The 15,816-nt window shown below is 43.5% G+C and overlaps 1 protein-coding gene across 1 annotated transcript in view; it reads right to left on the bottom strand.

Annotated features, from left to right (window-relative positions):
- The window catches only part of LOC140721524 (NACHT, LRR and PYD domains-containing protein 3-like), a 42,369-nt gene extending 33,414 nt beyond the window's left edge, over positions 1-8,955 (bottom strand). Inside the window, exon 1 of the mRNA XM_073036338.1 lies at positions 8,835-8,955. The gene's annotated coding sequence lies outside the window, so the exon portion shown is untranslated. The remainder of the gene's footprint in view (positions 1-8,834) is intronic.
- Positions 8,956-15,816: the final 6,861 nt, after the last annotated feature.

Here is a 15,816-nt window from a genome sequence, read left to right as displayed (position 1 = left end):
TGGTGGGGACTGAGGGAAGATCTGGTAGAGGTTTATAAAATTATGAAAGACATAGATAGAGTCGACACGGAGTATCGTTTCGCTGTTTTGAAATGTCTAATACCAGAGGACATGCAATGAACGTGTGAGAGAGTAGATCCAAAGAAAATGTGAGGGTAAGTTGCTTTACTCAGAGAGGTGAGGATGTCTGGAATGAGCTGTCTGTTATGGTGGTGGAAGCAAATACAATGGACGCTTTTAAGAGACTTTCGATAGGCACATGGGTGTGAGGAATATTGAGAGGATATGGACATTGTGTAGGTAGGAGTCATTAGTTTTTTGTTGGGGGGGTGTTTGATTTACTTTTCAGCTGGTTTGGCACACCATTGTGGCCGAAGGGCCTGTTCCTGTGATGTACCGTTCCATGTTCTGTTCCATCTTCAGCATCTCGAGTTTCTCTTTGACTCCCACTGGCAGCTAGACAGGTGACAGTGAGGGGGAATTTCCAAATGTGAATTAATTTCTGGAACCACGGTCTATTTCTGCTGGTGCAAACACAGAACAGCGTATTTCACCACAGCCTCTCTCTGTGAGGGATGGAATGGGAATTCATTCTCTGCTTTGCTTCCAAAGGAACTTCAGAACCAAATATCTGAGCACAGAACAGAAATACTCGCTTAACATCTCATAAACCCGGACAACTTGATCCCCTGATTCATTTTATCTAGGTCAAAACATGTGAGGTATCCCAAGATCCAACCTCAGAGGGTCACAGCCCACACCGAGAGCCTCGCACATCTTTTCCACATCTCACACTGAGAGATTCACGCCACCAACATCCAGCCACCGGAGACGTCTGCTTCTTTGCGGAAGGAGAAACATCTAACACCGACGTAGACCGAAGCCCAAACACTAACAGTCCCATACTCCTGGAGACCACATACCAAGATTGTATCTCAAGCACCAACTCTCCCAGGGCTCTTTGCTGCCGGTAATATGCGGCAGTGTCTCAGCTAATCCCAGTTCAAAAACTTACACTTCCACACCAACCCGTGACAGATCTGGAGACTGATGATCCTTTGTCTGAACGGGGATCGGCCGGGAAACATGGGCATTGGGTCACAAAGAAGGTGCGGACACATTTCAACTTGTCTCCAGAGTTACATTGAGCATATTTATTCATTATTTTATTGCTGAGTGCTGTGCAGCCCAGATCAATGAGCCGGCACTTTCCCCATCGTGTAACAAGAACAAAATATTTTAAATATAAAATTGAAAATATAGCACTGGAAACTCAGTGCAGGAGATTTCATTTTGTTCTTTAGATGCAGAACCGATTGACTGACTGCAAGATGTTTGACACCCAGAACAGAATTGCATAAATACAATCCCTACAATTTTCTTCATTCCATCCCGGACAGTAAATGCTGAAAACATCCTCGTATCTGAGGCCACTCTCTCTCCGCTGAGAGTCAGCAACCAGAGAGCGATAAACGTGTTCAACACTCTCTGCAGCTCTGGTGAGCTGTTGCCCTCGTGACGGAGGAAGTGGCTCGCAAAGATAACCGAGCGGGGAAATAGCAAACTCAGTGTGACACGTTCTCGGTTTCATTGTGACAAAGATGAGCTGAACATTCAGCCATTTTGTAATGGTGATACTGAAATTCCAGTGGTTGTTTTTACCCCTTGGAGGTGCATTCAGTAAATCTCAATGTGGTTCCAGCTCTACAGAGCTCTCAGCAGTGCAGCCGCTGGTCCAAAATAAATCGCAGTGTTGGATACGACCTATAAGTTAGGTATAATATAAATTAGATATGGCCCTAGTGGCTAAAGGGATGGAGAGAAAGCAAATACAGGGTTCTGAGTTGGATGATCAGCCATGATCATACTGAATGGTGGTGCAGGCTCGAAGGGCCGAATGACATACTCCTGCACCTATTTTCTATGTTTTCTATGACCAGTCTGCAATAAATGTCGATTATGTGTAGAAGTTTCAATTGAGATTCACAGAGCCCTTACAGCACAGACACAGGACTGTTAGCCCATCCAGTCCGTGCCATGTTCGGTGTGTTCCCATCCCCCTGCACCCAGACCACAGCCCTCTATACCTCCCTCATCCATGTACCTCCCCACACATCTCTGAAATACCACAATCGGATCTTCATCTCTTACATCTGCTGGGAACTTGTTCCGCATTCGCACCACCCACTGAGTGAAGTAGTTCTCCCTCAGATTACCCTTAAATGTGTCACTTTTGTGCCCTAAATCCATGATTTTACCCAACCTGAGGGGGAAATGACTAACTGCATTCACCCTATTTATACCATCATAGATTTCTATATCTCTAGCAGGGCTTCCCCACCTAGGGTCCTGGACCCTTCCTCTAATTGTAGGGGCAAATGGCATAGAAAAGTTGGAATCCTGCTAGGATACCCCATCATTCCCCTGTATTCCAGGTAATCGAGTTCTAACCTGTTCAACCTATCGCTATAATTATTTCCTGAAATACCAGCAATGTCCGTGCAATTTTCCCTGCACTCTTTCACGCTTATCGACATCTTTCCCCCAAGTAGCTGGCCAGAACTGCACTCAATTCTGTTTTTTTGTTTTGGATTCCCGGCGTCTTTTACAACTTTAGCATTAATATCCAGGCCCCTCTTCATAACAGCCTGCGTTATAATGGTCAATATGTCCTAAACTCTCTTTACAACTCTGGTGTTACTTTAAAGGAATTGTGGATCTGTAACACCCACGGCAGGACAATCGGGCTCAAAACAGTTATTTTCACCAAACAGTCAGCCTGATTAACAGCTCTACTCACTAACCCACACTCCGCACCCCACCCACTACTGGTTTAACATTTCCTGACAGTTCTAGGCACTCCTGTGCCTGAAGTGACTTTATGGACAGACAATCAATATCATTCTCCGTAGGTCCAGGCTTTCCTGTACCTAATGTCACTTTACAGACATACAATCAATGTCAGTCTCATATGTCCAGACAATCCTGTGCCTAACATCACTTTATGGACATACGATCAATCTCACAGACCAGAGAATTATGCAATATTGCAAAGGAAAAATGGCTGAATCAAAAAATGCAATGAAGTAGAAGGCCGTATTAACAACAGCAAAGAAATGCACCAGAAAATTTAAGGAAATTACTGGCATTAAGAAAACCTCCTCTACAGGATGCCAAGAATCAGCAGATGGACCCATCCTAACGGATAAAGTATGTGAGAGGTGGATTCAGTATGTAGAGCAGCTTTTTGAGATAATAGAGGGAACCCCCATATATAAAACACCCTAATTCTGGCCCTCATTACCGAAGAAGAAATAACTAAAGCAATGAAAAGCATGAAACAAGGTAAAGCCACTGGACCTGATGGAATTTCAGTGGAAATGATACAAGCCCTAGAAGATCTGGGAGTAGATATTCTTTTTGAAGAGTATAATGGCATTTATGAGTCTGGTGTATTGCCTGACGATCTCTTGAAATCAGTATTTATAACTCTGCCTAAAATTCCTGGAACTATTGACTGCGAAAATTATAGAAAAATCAGTCTTATGAGTCACATAACAAAGATTTTGTTGAGAATTGTTCTGAGTCAAATTAAAAACAATTTAAGTCCAGAAAATTCTGAACTGTAATATGGATTTATTGAGGATAGAGGAACTAGGAATGCAATTTTCATACTAATAATGCTTTCAGAAAGGGCAATTGAATATCAAAATGATGTATTTTTATGTTTTATTGATTTCACTAAAGCATTCGACAAAGTGCAACATGAAAAATTATTTCAACTTCTCATTTAACTAAACATTGACGGAAGGGACAAATAACCGCTTCAAAATTCATATTGTAATCAATCGGTGGCGGTAAAAGATGATGATAATATAAGCAGTTGGACTAAAATTCAAAGGGAAGTTAGACAGAGATGCGTTGCCGCACAGAAATTATTTAATATCTATACTGAAATGATTCTCAGAGAAACAGAAGACCTAGATGGGATAAAAATGGGAGATGTTTCCATCAACAATATAAGATATGCAGACGATACCACTCTAATAGCAAGTGCTGCAGAACACCTACCAATTCTCCTGGACAAAGTAATACAAACAAGTGCAGATTTTGGTCTAACCATTAACTGTAAAAAAATAAGTATGTGGTAATATCAAAAGAGCAGGATACTCCCAACTGCAAGTTGCCCGTCAGTAACAAAAGAGATTGAACAAAAGACCAGCGTTAATTACCTTGGTAGCTTTATATCACAAGATGCTAGAAGTAAAGTAGAAATAAAAAGAGTTGCCATTGCCAAAATCAACTTCCAAAAAATGAAACCCATTTTTACCAACAGACACATTTCTATGACAACAAGGCTCAGGCTACTAAAATGTTACATCTGGTCAATCTTGCTGTATGCTTCCGAAACGTGGACTATAACATCAGAACTCCAAAGAAACATAGAAGCAACAGAAATGTGTTTTCTAGAAGAATGTTGAAAATATCACATAGAGACAGGGTAGCTAACGAGACAGTACTCCAACGTACCCACACCAAAAGATCTTTAATGAGAACATTAAATGAGAGGGAACTTCAATTCCCGGGGCATGTCATCAGAAAGGGAGAAATAGGATGTCTTACATTGCAAGGCCGTATGCCTGGGAAACGCGGAAGAGGAAGGCAAAGAAGAACATATATAGACAGCGTGAAAGAACTAACAGATCTAAATGTGCGAGATATCATTGACGCTGTGAGGGATCATTGGATGTGGAGAGCCATGATCGCCCAAGCGTGTAACGCGCAAGGCACATACAGAAGAAGTATCAATGTCAGTCTCATATGTCCAGACACTCCTGTGATTAACGTCACTTTATGGACAGACAATCAATCTTTTTAAACTATCATACTTCAGGTATAGTGTTTTGTTTATTATTGTGGTCTCCATCATTTTGGTTTTTTCTTCTGTCCTGAGTAACAATTATTTTGTTCTCCTTTACACTTGTTACTGGATTGACATTAAACAATTTTGAATCTTGAAACCTGGGTAAAATACCACGACCAACCACATTATCTATGTTCCCTTTTGATTTCATGAACTCTTATAATGTCACCCTCATTCTCCTCTGCAATGAAGACCCAGCTCGGCCAAAAGCTTCCTATGACTCGGCCCTCTAGTTCAGGCAACATCTTCAGCAATCTCTTCTGCACCCTCTCCAGCTTGATAATATATTTACTACAGTAGGGTGAACACAACGGGACATAATACTCTGTGTAGCCATGTACATTCACATACAAATCAATGGCATGAATAATAAATTACAGAGGTCTCAACACTGACACTCACATCCTACTCGTCACAGGCCTCCATTCGCTAGAACCATCTACATTCATCCCCCTCTCCTTCTTGTTCTCGAGTCCGGTGTGAATCCACCTCGCCAGGTCCCTGTGAATCCCACGCGACCGAACCTCCCCGATCAGCTGCCATGCGGGAACTTGTTACAGACTTTACCAAAGTTCAGATGAACAACATCACTGCCCAACTTCACCTAACGTCCTAGTTCATTCTTTTTTTAAAAAACTTTTTTTATTGAGTTTTCAAATGATTACAGAAAGAAAAACATATATACCCTTCCCCCCTCCCCTTAGCCCCTCCCCCTAACATCCCTATAGAAAAAAAAGGAAAAAAAAGAAAGAAAGAAAGAGCGCCTGGATATCGGAAGATCCCCATATGCTCCATGGAGTTCGTAATAACTTTAGTATATATATTTATTTATTTCCCCAAATAACCAATTATTTTATCTTCGGAGCACCTATATATTTAATCCTGTCTTTTGTAAATAAGGGCGCCAAATTTTCAAAAATGTTTCATATTTATCTCTTAAATTATAAGTAATTTTTTCAAGTGGAATACAGCTGGAAATTTCATTCTTCCAACGATCTATACTTAAGTATGAATCCGATTTCCAAGTAACTGCAATAGCCTTTTTGGCTACAGCCAGTGCAATTTTTATGATTTCTTTCTGATATTTATTCAATTTGGGTTTCGATTTTATCCCTTCAATATCGCCTAATAAAAATAATATTGGATTATGTGGAAGCTGTGTTCCAATAATTTGTTCCAATAAAACTCTTAAATTTGTCCAAAAAGGTTGAATTTTAAAACAAAACCAAGTAGAATGTAAAAAAGTACCGATTTCTTGGTTACATCGGAAACACTGATTAGATAAATTTGGGTTTAATTTATTTATTTTTTGTGGTGTAATATATAATTGATGTAAAAATTATATTGCACTAATCTTAACCGGACATTTATTGTATTTGTCACACTATCAAGACATAGTCTTGACCAATTTGTTTCTTCAATTTTAATATTCAAGTCACTTTCCCATTTTTGTCTTGACTTATGGACTCCTTGTTTAAATGCCTGTTTTTGAATCAAGCTATACATTCAAGAAATAATTTTTTTAGTTTTTCCTTTTTGAATTAAAGTTTCTATTTCATTAGATTTCGGCAATAACATTGTTTGACCTAATTTTTCTCTTAGATAAACCCTTAATTGGAAGTAACAAAAAAGTGTGTTGTTTGATACTTTATATTTATTCTTTAATTGATCAAATGACATTAATATACCTCCTTCAAAACAATCTCCTATATATCTAATACCTTTTTGAAACCAATTATATAAAAGTTGATTATCCATTGTAAAAGGAATAAGTCTATTTTGAATTAAAGATCTCTTTGCTAATAAAGATTTCTTTGTCTCATCATCAACATTTATCTTATTCCATAAGTCAATCAAATGTTTTAATATAGGAGATTCTTTCTTTTCCCGTATCCATTTAGATTCCCATTTATATATAAAATCTTCTGGTGTATTTTCTCCTATTTTATCTAGTTCTATTCTAATCCATGCCGGTCTACCTTTCTCAAAAAAAGATGCAATACGCCCTAGTTCATTCTTATCTAATCTCCAAAATACTTGACAGATATGATATCCTATTGGACAGTGTAGACGGTGATTTCCCCATAACCAATGCCCGACCACTCGGGATTTCAGCTTCACTGCAGACTGAGAAAATTCCGATCACAGCTGCAGAATTACCAACCTGGACTGTAGCCCGTATACTGCCAGTTCCATATCATCAGAGTCACCAGCCCAATATTATCACCCATACAAAGACGCCTTGGTGCCGGCAATTTGCCGTGGAGTTCCTGCCAGTTCCGATTCACAAACTAAAGTGGAATTGGAAGCTAATGACCCTCTGCCGAAGCTGGTGCTCAGGCCGTTTCCCCGGTCTGAAAAGAGGATACAATTCAGCCTGACCCCAGCAGCTAAACCGAGCACATTTGATCACAATCTTCCTGCTGTGTGGGATCTTGCCCAGCACAGCTGGCTGCCATGTTTCCTGCAGTGTAGCAGGAACAAAATGTAAAATTATAAAGTAGAAAATGCTGGGAGCTCAGTACATCAGACTACATCTCTGAAAGGACAAATGGTGGAAGACCCAGTTCCAGAACGGAGACCGTTCAAGATGCTGCCGATCTGCTGAACGTCTCCAGTATTTTCACCTCCTTACTTTAAATTTCCTGCAACTGTAGTATTGTCGCCATCTTCATTTTAACGCACAGATAGTAACTGATTGCCACCCTAGACTGTAAATGCCACCCCACCCCAAACAATTTGTTAGTTCTGAGTTCATTCTGACCCTGGTGTAATACATCCCACACAGTCAATGCTCACAGCATCCTTTCCTCCCACTATCACTCTGTTACATTTGCTCCCGAGGCCACTGTCTCCACGCCGAGAGGCGGTGACCACAGAGCGATAAAAACTGCAACACTTGCTGCAGCTCTGACGGGCCGTTACCCTGGAAACGGAGGAAGTGGCTCACTGAAAATAACCGAAAAAGGAAATAACAAACTGAACATCAGATGCTATGAGTTCCATTATGACAAAGATTAACACTGCAGCCATTTTGTAACGGTGAATCAAAAATTGAAATGGTTGCTTTTACCCTGCCACGTGCTGTGTCCAACTAAACCTTTGGTATTCCTAGCGAACAATAACTAACTAATTAACTAACTAGCTAACTAACTAACTAATTAAATAAATTAATAAGCAAACAAACAAACAAACAAACAAATAAATAAATAGAAAGGTGCAATACAAAACTTCACAAGGAAGACAAAGTTTAGAAGAGAGATTGCTGAAATATATCATTGCGGCATTGGGATACAGGCTGGGCAAACATGAACAAGACTTAACTCTCGCATTAATAGGGCCAGACATCGGGAAACCCTGTCAGCATTTCGGCAAGTCGTAGCAATGGAAAGAAGAAGGAATTTAACTTCCCAGTCCCCCGAGAGGACGTGAGAGATCTGGATCTCACTGTCCTGTCTGAACGGGGAAAGATGAAACTACTCATACACGTGGAGGAGTCTCCCGAGGGTGCGATTACTCTGCTTAACCCTCGAGTCTGCAAGAACACAACGGGCTGAACGGCCGCTTCCAGTGTGCTGGAAATATGTAAAACAATTATCGACCCCAGGCGTCGATCCAGGTGAAGTTTGGATCCGATACCGGGCCGGGTGATGGAGGTAAAGTTCACCAGGTACATCTTAATGGATGGGTTCAGTCTCGGCATCACCACCTCATCCCGCTCCTGGGACCAGAACACCAGGGGTTGAGCGGCGGCTCATCTCAGGCGGTTCGGTGTGAAGGTCCCATAACCCGGACCGACCCCGGCAGGTTGTGTTCAGGAAGCGGGACGAGGCCGCCATTTCGAGGAAGTTAACGGGACTCTCTGCACAACATCAGGTTTCCCTCCCCTGGGATCGGCTTCAGTACTCACCGATGGGAAATCCTCGGTCGCGTTCACCCCGAGTGACCCGCCACAATATTGACCGATGGGAACTTGATCAATTTGCCCCGCAGACAGCGATCGGTCCACCGGCTCCACGCCGACGATCCGCTTCAACAGAGAACGGAAATAAAACCCCGCCCATCCGGACACTGTGAGAGCGGGGGCGGGGCCTCGGAAGCGTAAACAGCGGATGCTGCTGATCTGCGTTTGAAATGGGAGCGAGAAACTTGTCGGGTGGAGGGTCTCCCGTCTGAACCGATGACTCTGCTCCTCGCCCCTCACACACTGCCCGACCCACCGCATTTTAACTATACCGATAACGCATTTTACACGTTATTTCATATTTACACCAGCTACATTTTTTATTTTGCCCTCGGTACCTTTGGCGTCCCCATTGCTCCACCTCTCCGATCTCGGAGTTACGGATTCGATTCCCATCCCGATCCGATACACAAGTCAGACGCGAAAAGGTTTCATTCAAATCACTTCTATCTTTATAAGTAATAATATTATTCACATTCCTCCAGCCTCACTGGACAGGATCACTGAAACATCAAGTGAGAAACAGCAGGAGAAGGCCATTCAGCCCCTCTAACCATCAACAAGATGGCGGCTGCTCTCCCATCTCAGCCACATGTTTCTGCCCGGTCCTCATTTCCTCGATCCCCTCGGTCCCCACACATCTGCCGGGCTGTTTTATGTGAAGACGATCAGTGAGACTTCGTCGTCCTCCAGGAATCAGTGTGGTAAATCTCTAAACCATATACTCTATAACCTTTTTGTTAATCCTTCATTGAATTAAATTCCATTTCTGCAGCCCCTTGTTGCCCCAACCACTCACCTCCCACCCCTGTCACTGTTTCCACCTTCCCACCTCCCCTCTCACCTGGATCCACCTCTCACTCCCCAGTTCTTGCCCCATCCCCACCCTCACCTCTTTTCCCTGACTATTTCCCGTCCACACTCAGTCCAGAGGGAGGGTCTCGGCCTGAAGTGTTGACGGTCCATTTCCCTCCACAGATGCTGCCCGACCCACTGATTTCCTCCGGCAGTTTGTCCTTTAGTCTGTATAACCCGTGTTAGTATGGCGAGCGGGATTTTACACCATATTCCAGGTACAATCTTAACAAAACCCAAATAATTGTTACGGTAATTATCATACTTAAACAGTAGAAAGCTTGCAAAGGCTGGAAGTCCAAAGCAACACACAGAGAATGCTGGAGGAACTCAGCACAACAGGCAGTATCTATGGAGAAGAGTAAATAGTCCACATTTTGGACCACGAGCCTTTTTCATTACTGAGGGATGGGGGGTGGAGAAGTGATCTGAATATAAAGGTCGGGGAAGCGAAAATGGCGAACTGGAAGCTGATAGGTGATAGGTGAAGTCAAGTCATGAGCGGGTCAAGGGCAGGAGATGAAAGAATTGGAGCATTGTCAATAGGACAAAGGGAAAGAGGAGACCCGGGGGGAAGTAATAGACTGGTGAGCAGAAATGAAAGTTCAGAGTGGGGAATAGAGAAGTGGGTGGGGGGGATTTGATTAGTGGAAGGAGAATTCAATATCCATTCAATCAAGTTGGAGGGTACCCGGATGGAATATAAGGTGTTGCTCCTCCACCCTCTGGGTGGTCTCATCTTGGCACACGAGGAGGCCATTGATCGAGACGTCGGAATGGGAATCAGAATTGAAATGTTTGGCCACTGCGAAGTCCCCCTTGTGGCAGATGATATAGAGATGCTCGACATAACGGTCTCCCAATTGATGGCGGATCTCACCAATGTAAAGGAGGCCGCATCGGGAGCACCGGACACAATAGATGACCTCAGTAGATTCGCAGTGAAGTGTTGCCTCACCTGGAAGGACTGTTTTGTGTCTGAATGGAGCTGAGGGAGGAGGGGTACGGGTAGGTGTAGCACTTAGGCCGTATGCAGGGATAAGTATCTGGAGGAAAATTAGTGAGGATGGGTGAATGAACAAGGGGATTGTGGAGGGAGTGATCCCTGTTGACCCCTGTTTGTGACATCCTGAACAGATGTGTATCAATGCAATCCCTACATTCATTAGTTATCTCTCTATTGCAACTTAAATATCATATATTTCCATACAGTAAATGCTCAAGGCATCCGGGCCTCCACTCCGGCTCCTGAGGCCACTGAGGGGCGGTGACCAGAGAGCGATAAAAATGTTCAACACTCTGTAGCTCTGCTGGGCTGTTACCCTGGTGATGGGGGAAGTGGCTCAGCAGAATTAACTGAAAATAGGAAATAAGGAACAACCTCACATACTTTGAGTTTCATTGTGACAAAGATGAAAGCTGAGCTCTCAGCCATTTTGTAATTGGGAAACTACAATTCTAATGGCTGTTTTAACCCTGTCTCGAGGTGCCTCCATTAAATCTGTTAGTAGTTTAATCTCTACAGAACTTACAGCAGTGCCGAAGCTGTTACAAACTCAAAACACATTGTTGGATTCGAAATGTCTGTTTCAAATGTGAAATATAGGATATTTACAAAGGACATCACACAATGCATTGTGGTGATAACCATTAAGGGTCCTTATTTATTCAATTAAGTAGTTAAAATGCCATTATATTCTTGTGCCTGCAATTAACCTATAACTACGTTCAACACTAGGTATTCATACAGGTGATATTCAGATCCTGTTACTGGCCAGAAGTATGGAAGATAAAGTCCCTATATACAACTGAATACATTGAGAGTGTGATCTCAGATCCTAGACTCCTCTCCTGTTTAAAACATCTTGTCCTATCACTCTATCCAGCACTCAGGATTTCATTGACATTTCTGCTCCCAGAGTCACCACCCCTCCATTGAGAACAGGCAAAGAGACACAAAATGCCCGTCATACATAAAACTTTTCATTCCATAATCACCCTTGTGAAATTTGTAAACAACAACTGTAATGAGCACATTTCCACGAATTGGTGGCAGGATAATTTATTGAGAGAAACTGTGCTTTCCTTACTGCCCTGTTAACGGTCACAAGATATCTCCCAATGTTCAGTGTGCCAATCTGTGCATGGAGCCGAAAGAGATGGGAGAGATTTTCAACAAATTCTGTGTGCCTGTGTTTCCTTGGGAGACAGGAAGAGACTGTGAAAATGACGAAAGCCAGTCCAGTCATGGATTGTGCACGGATTACACAACAGGTGCTTGCTGTCTTGAGGTAAATTAGGATGGATAAATCCCCATGAATAGGGTAGAGGCTGCAGGATCCCTGCCGGACACGGATGTTGCTGGTATTTAAGGAGTAGAGTTACAGGGGTCGGTTGAACAGGTTAGAAATTGATTCCCTGAAACACAGGAGAATGAGGGGAGATACTAGCAGGGGTTCCCAAATTTTTTGTTTGTCATGGATCCCTACCATTAACTGGAAGGTTTGTGGGCCACAGGTTGGGAACCCCGGCTAGAGGTAAAGACAACTATGATGGTAGAAATAGGGTGAATGCAGGTAGGGTTTTGCCCCTCATGTTCAGTGTGGTCATGGGTTTTTGGCAAAAAGTGAAATATTAAACGGGAATCGGAGTAGGAACAATCTCACTCAGAGGGTGACATGAATGCGGATGCAGGTTTCAAATGCAAATAGGAGAAGTCTGTATGGGCGCATGGATGAGGGAGTTGTTCAGGGATATGGTCTGGGTGCATGTGGATGGGTTCAGGCAGAGGAACGCACAGTCGAGATGGGCCGAAAGCCCTGTTTCGGTGCTGTGAAATGGCGAATTTAAATTGAATGTCCTACACAAGTCTATTTACCAGGAGACTAAATCATTCCAACTTAATGTTCGAGAATCCTGCAAGCTCAAGGAACACTCTACAGATAAAGAATATCAGTGGAGAGGAACAAAGTTAATGCTCCAACCCCCTATGTCGGAATGGTTTCAAACATTTTCTGATTTGATTTCAAATCAAATCAACTTGAATGTTTCTTTAATTTCCAGCTGCTCACAGACAGACGACAGTGAGTGGGGATTTCCAAACACGGAGAGAATACTGAACCCAGGGTAGATAAACAACAATGCAAACACTGAACAGTTCGTTCCAGACACTCACTCGTTCTGTGTCTTGAGATTACCCCTCAGGCCTCTCTGGCCTCTCCGCTCCATTGTATCTGTGCCCTTTGGGTTTGGACTCCCCAACCCCGAGAAACAATCCTTGATATATATTGACTGGACATCAAAGGCAATACAGACTACGTTAGAAAAAAAAGCTTTGACTGTACCAGTGATACCACCTCCCCGGCCCCCCGTGCTTCGAGGCACCCAACACAAACCAGCCACGAAAGCTACCCACTCCTACGTTTGAATAGATTGCAATAGGTACACTTAATATCAAAGAAGTGTATAAAATATACATCCTGAAATTATCTTTCTTCGCAAACATCCATGAAAACAGAGGAGTGCCCTGAAGAATGAATGACAGTTAAATGTTAGAACCCCAAATCCCACCCCCAAGCTCCCCCTCCCATGCATAAGCAGCAGCAAAGCAACAACCACTCCCCCCCCGAGCAAAAAAAAAGCATCGGCAACCCCCATGGAACAATCAAGCCCGCAGCAAAGCATCAATAAAGACACAGACTTGCAGAACCCCAAAGACTACTCGTTCACCTGATAATTCGAAATACCACAGTGTGTGTGTGTCTCTCTCTCACCCTCGCTCTCACACTCTCTTCCCCTCTCTCCGCCTCTCTCTCTTTCTCTCTCTCCCTCTCTCTCTCTCACCCTCTCTCTCTCACCCTCGCTCTCACACTCTCTTCCCCTCTCTCCGCCTCTCTCTCTTTCTCTCTCTCCCTCTCTCTCTCTCGCACCCTGTCTCTCTCCCTCTCTCTCACCTCTGTCTCATTCTGACACTCTCTCTCTCCCTCTCTCTCTCTCGCTCTCCCTCCCCCTCTCTTTCTCCCCCTCTCTCTCCCACCTCTCCCCCCTCCAAATAAGGGAAAAAAAGGTGTCATAATTTCACAGGTGAGCAGCCACTCTCTGTAACAACAATGAACAGACTCTGCCGAGATCCAACCGCTGAGAGGCTGCCAGGGCAGAAACATCCCAGGCCGAGTGCTCCGGCAGTGTGGGCACCAGCTCACTGATGACTTCACGGCCATTGTCAACACTTCACTTAAGCAGGCTTCACATCGGCCAGCATCGTCCCTGCACCAAAGAACTATACACCTTCAGAATGAAACGACTATCGCCGGGTGGAACTGCCACCAATCATCACAAAGAGCGTGAAACGGCCGGTAATGACACAAATCAATAACTCCAATCCTACCGCACTGGTTACTCACCAATATTCTTACTGACAGAACCGCTCTGTAACAAATTCCAACTCTACCATCTAAATACAGCCCTGTGCAACTGGGTGTTGGACTACTGAAACAACCGGCTTCAGAAAGTCAGGATGTACAACCGCTCCTCACTCCCAATCATCCTCAACACGGGCTGTGTGCTGAGCCCATTGCTGTACACTCTGTTCACACATGACCGCACGGCCAAACACCCGGGGAATCACATTGTCAAGATCGCCAACGACAAGACAGTGTGGGGTCCATCACATATCAATGAGATGACATAGAGAGAGAAGGGCTCAAGGCCGGGTACACCCCAACCCACAAACTCACCCCACCACACCCTCATTACCCCGAGTTGAACATTTCCTGGCACCCACCATATGTACAGATACTCCTGTGCCTAACGTCACTTTATGGACATACTACCAATGTTTTAAGCTATGACATGTTTTTATATAATTCTGATATTTATCTCTGCGATTTTTGTTCCTGCATGAGATCCACAGCAACAATGATTTATGTTCCCCTTTACAACAGTTCACTGGATTGACATTAAACAATCCTGTGTATTGAACCCTGGGGAGAATACCACGACCACCCACATTATCTGTACACCCTCCTGATTTTATAAACTCCGATAATGTTACCCCCATTCTCCTGTGGAATAAAGATCCAGCTCGGCCAACCTCTCCCTATAACTCGGCCCTCTAATCCACGCATCATCTTAAACAAACTCTTCTGCGCCCTGATAATGGCTTTCCTACGATAGTATGAAAAGAAAACACGTATTTAATTTTCGGTGTAGTCTTACCAACAATTTATATAACTACAATATAATGTCCATAATCGAGAATTCAATGCCTAACTGATGAAGGCCAGCATGATTAAAGCCTTCTTTTCCACCCTCGATACTTGCCCGTCCACTTTCAGTGAACTGTACTCCTGTACTCCCAGATCTCTCTGATCCACAACACTCCATGGCCTCCCATTCACTATACCAGTCCCACCCTGGTTTGACCTTCAAAAGTCACCATCTCTCACTTGTCTAAGTTGAAACCATTTGCCATTTCTCAGCCTATCTCTATAACTGACCCAAGGGCCCCTTGAAATTATTTGTAACCTGTTGCAATATGAAAAACAGACTTGCTAACGGTGCCAGGTATTCATGTCAAATCAATGGCATGAATAATGAAATACAGAGGTCCCAATACTGACACGCACATCCCACTCGTCACAGGCATCCATTCGCTAAATCCAATTTCAGTCATCTCCCTCTGCTTCCTGTCATTGAACCCGGTGTGAAACCACCTCGCAAGCTCCCCGTGAATCCCACGTGACCGAACCTTCCAGATGAGCTGCCACGCAGGATCTTGTTCGAGGCTTTACCAAAGTCCGCTTAGACAAAATCTCTGCCCTACGTCATCTATCTCCATCGTTACCTTTTCGGTCATCTCCAGAATATTTGTGAGGTATGATGTCCCAAAATATCTGAGAGGTATGATGTCCCAAAATATTTGAGAGGTATAATGTCCCACTGGGAATTGCGGTCGGTGATTTCCCCATAACCAATGTCTAACCAGCTTCACTGCAGATTGAGGAAATTCCAATCCGTGCTGTAGAATTACCAGCCCGGATTGAAGTCCATATACTGTGAGTTGCATGTTCTT

This window comes from Hemitrygon akajei, unplaced genomic scaffold, assembly GCF_048418815.1.
Source record: "Hemitrygon akajei unplaced genomic scaffold, sHemAka1.3 Scf000057, whole genome shotgun sequence".
Lineage (NCBI taxonomy): Eukaryota > Metazoa > Chordata > Chondrichthyes > Myliobatiformes > Dasyatidae > Hemitrygon > Hemitrygon akajei.
Note: the sequence above shows the minus strand (reverse complement) of the source record. Positions and strands in the feature narration are given on the sequence as shown.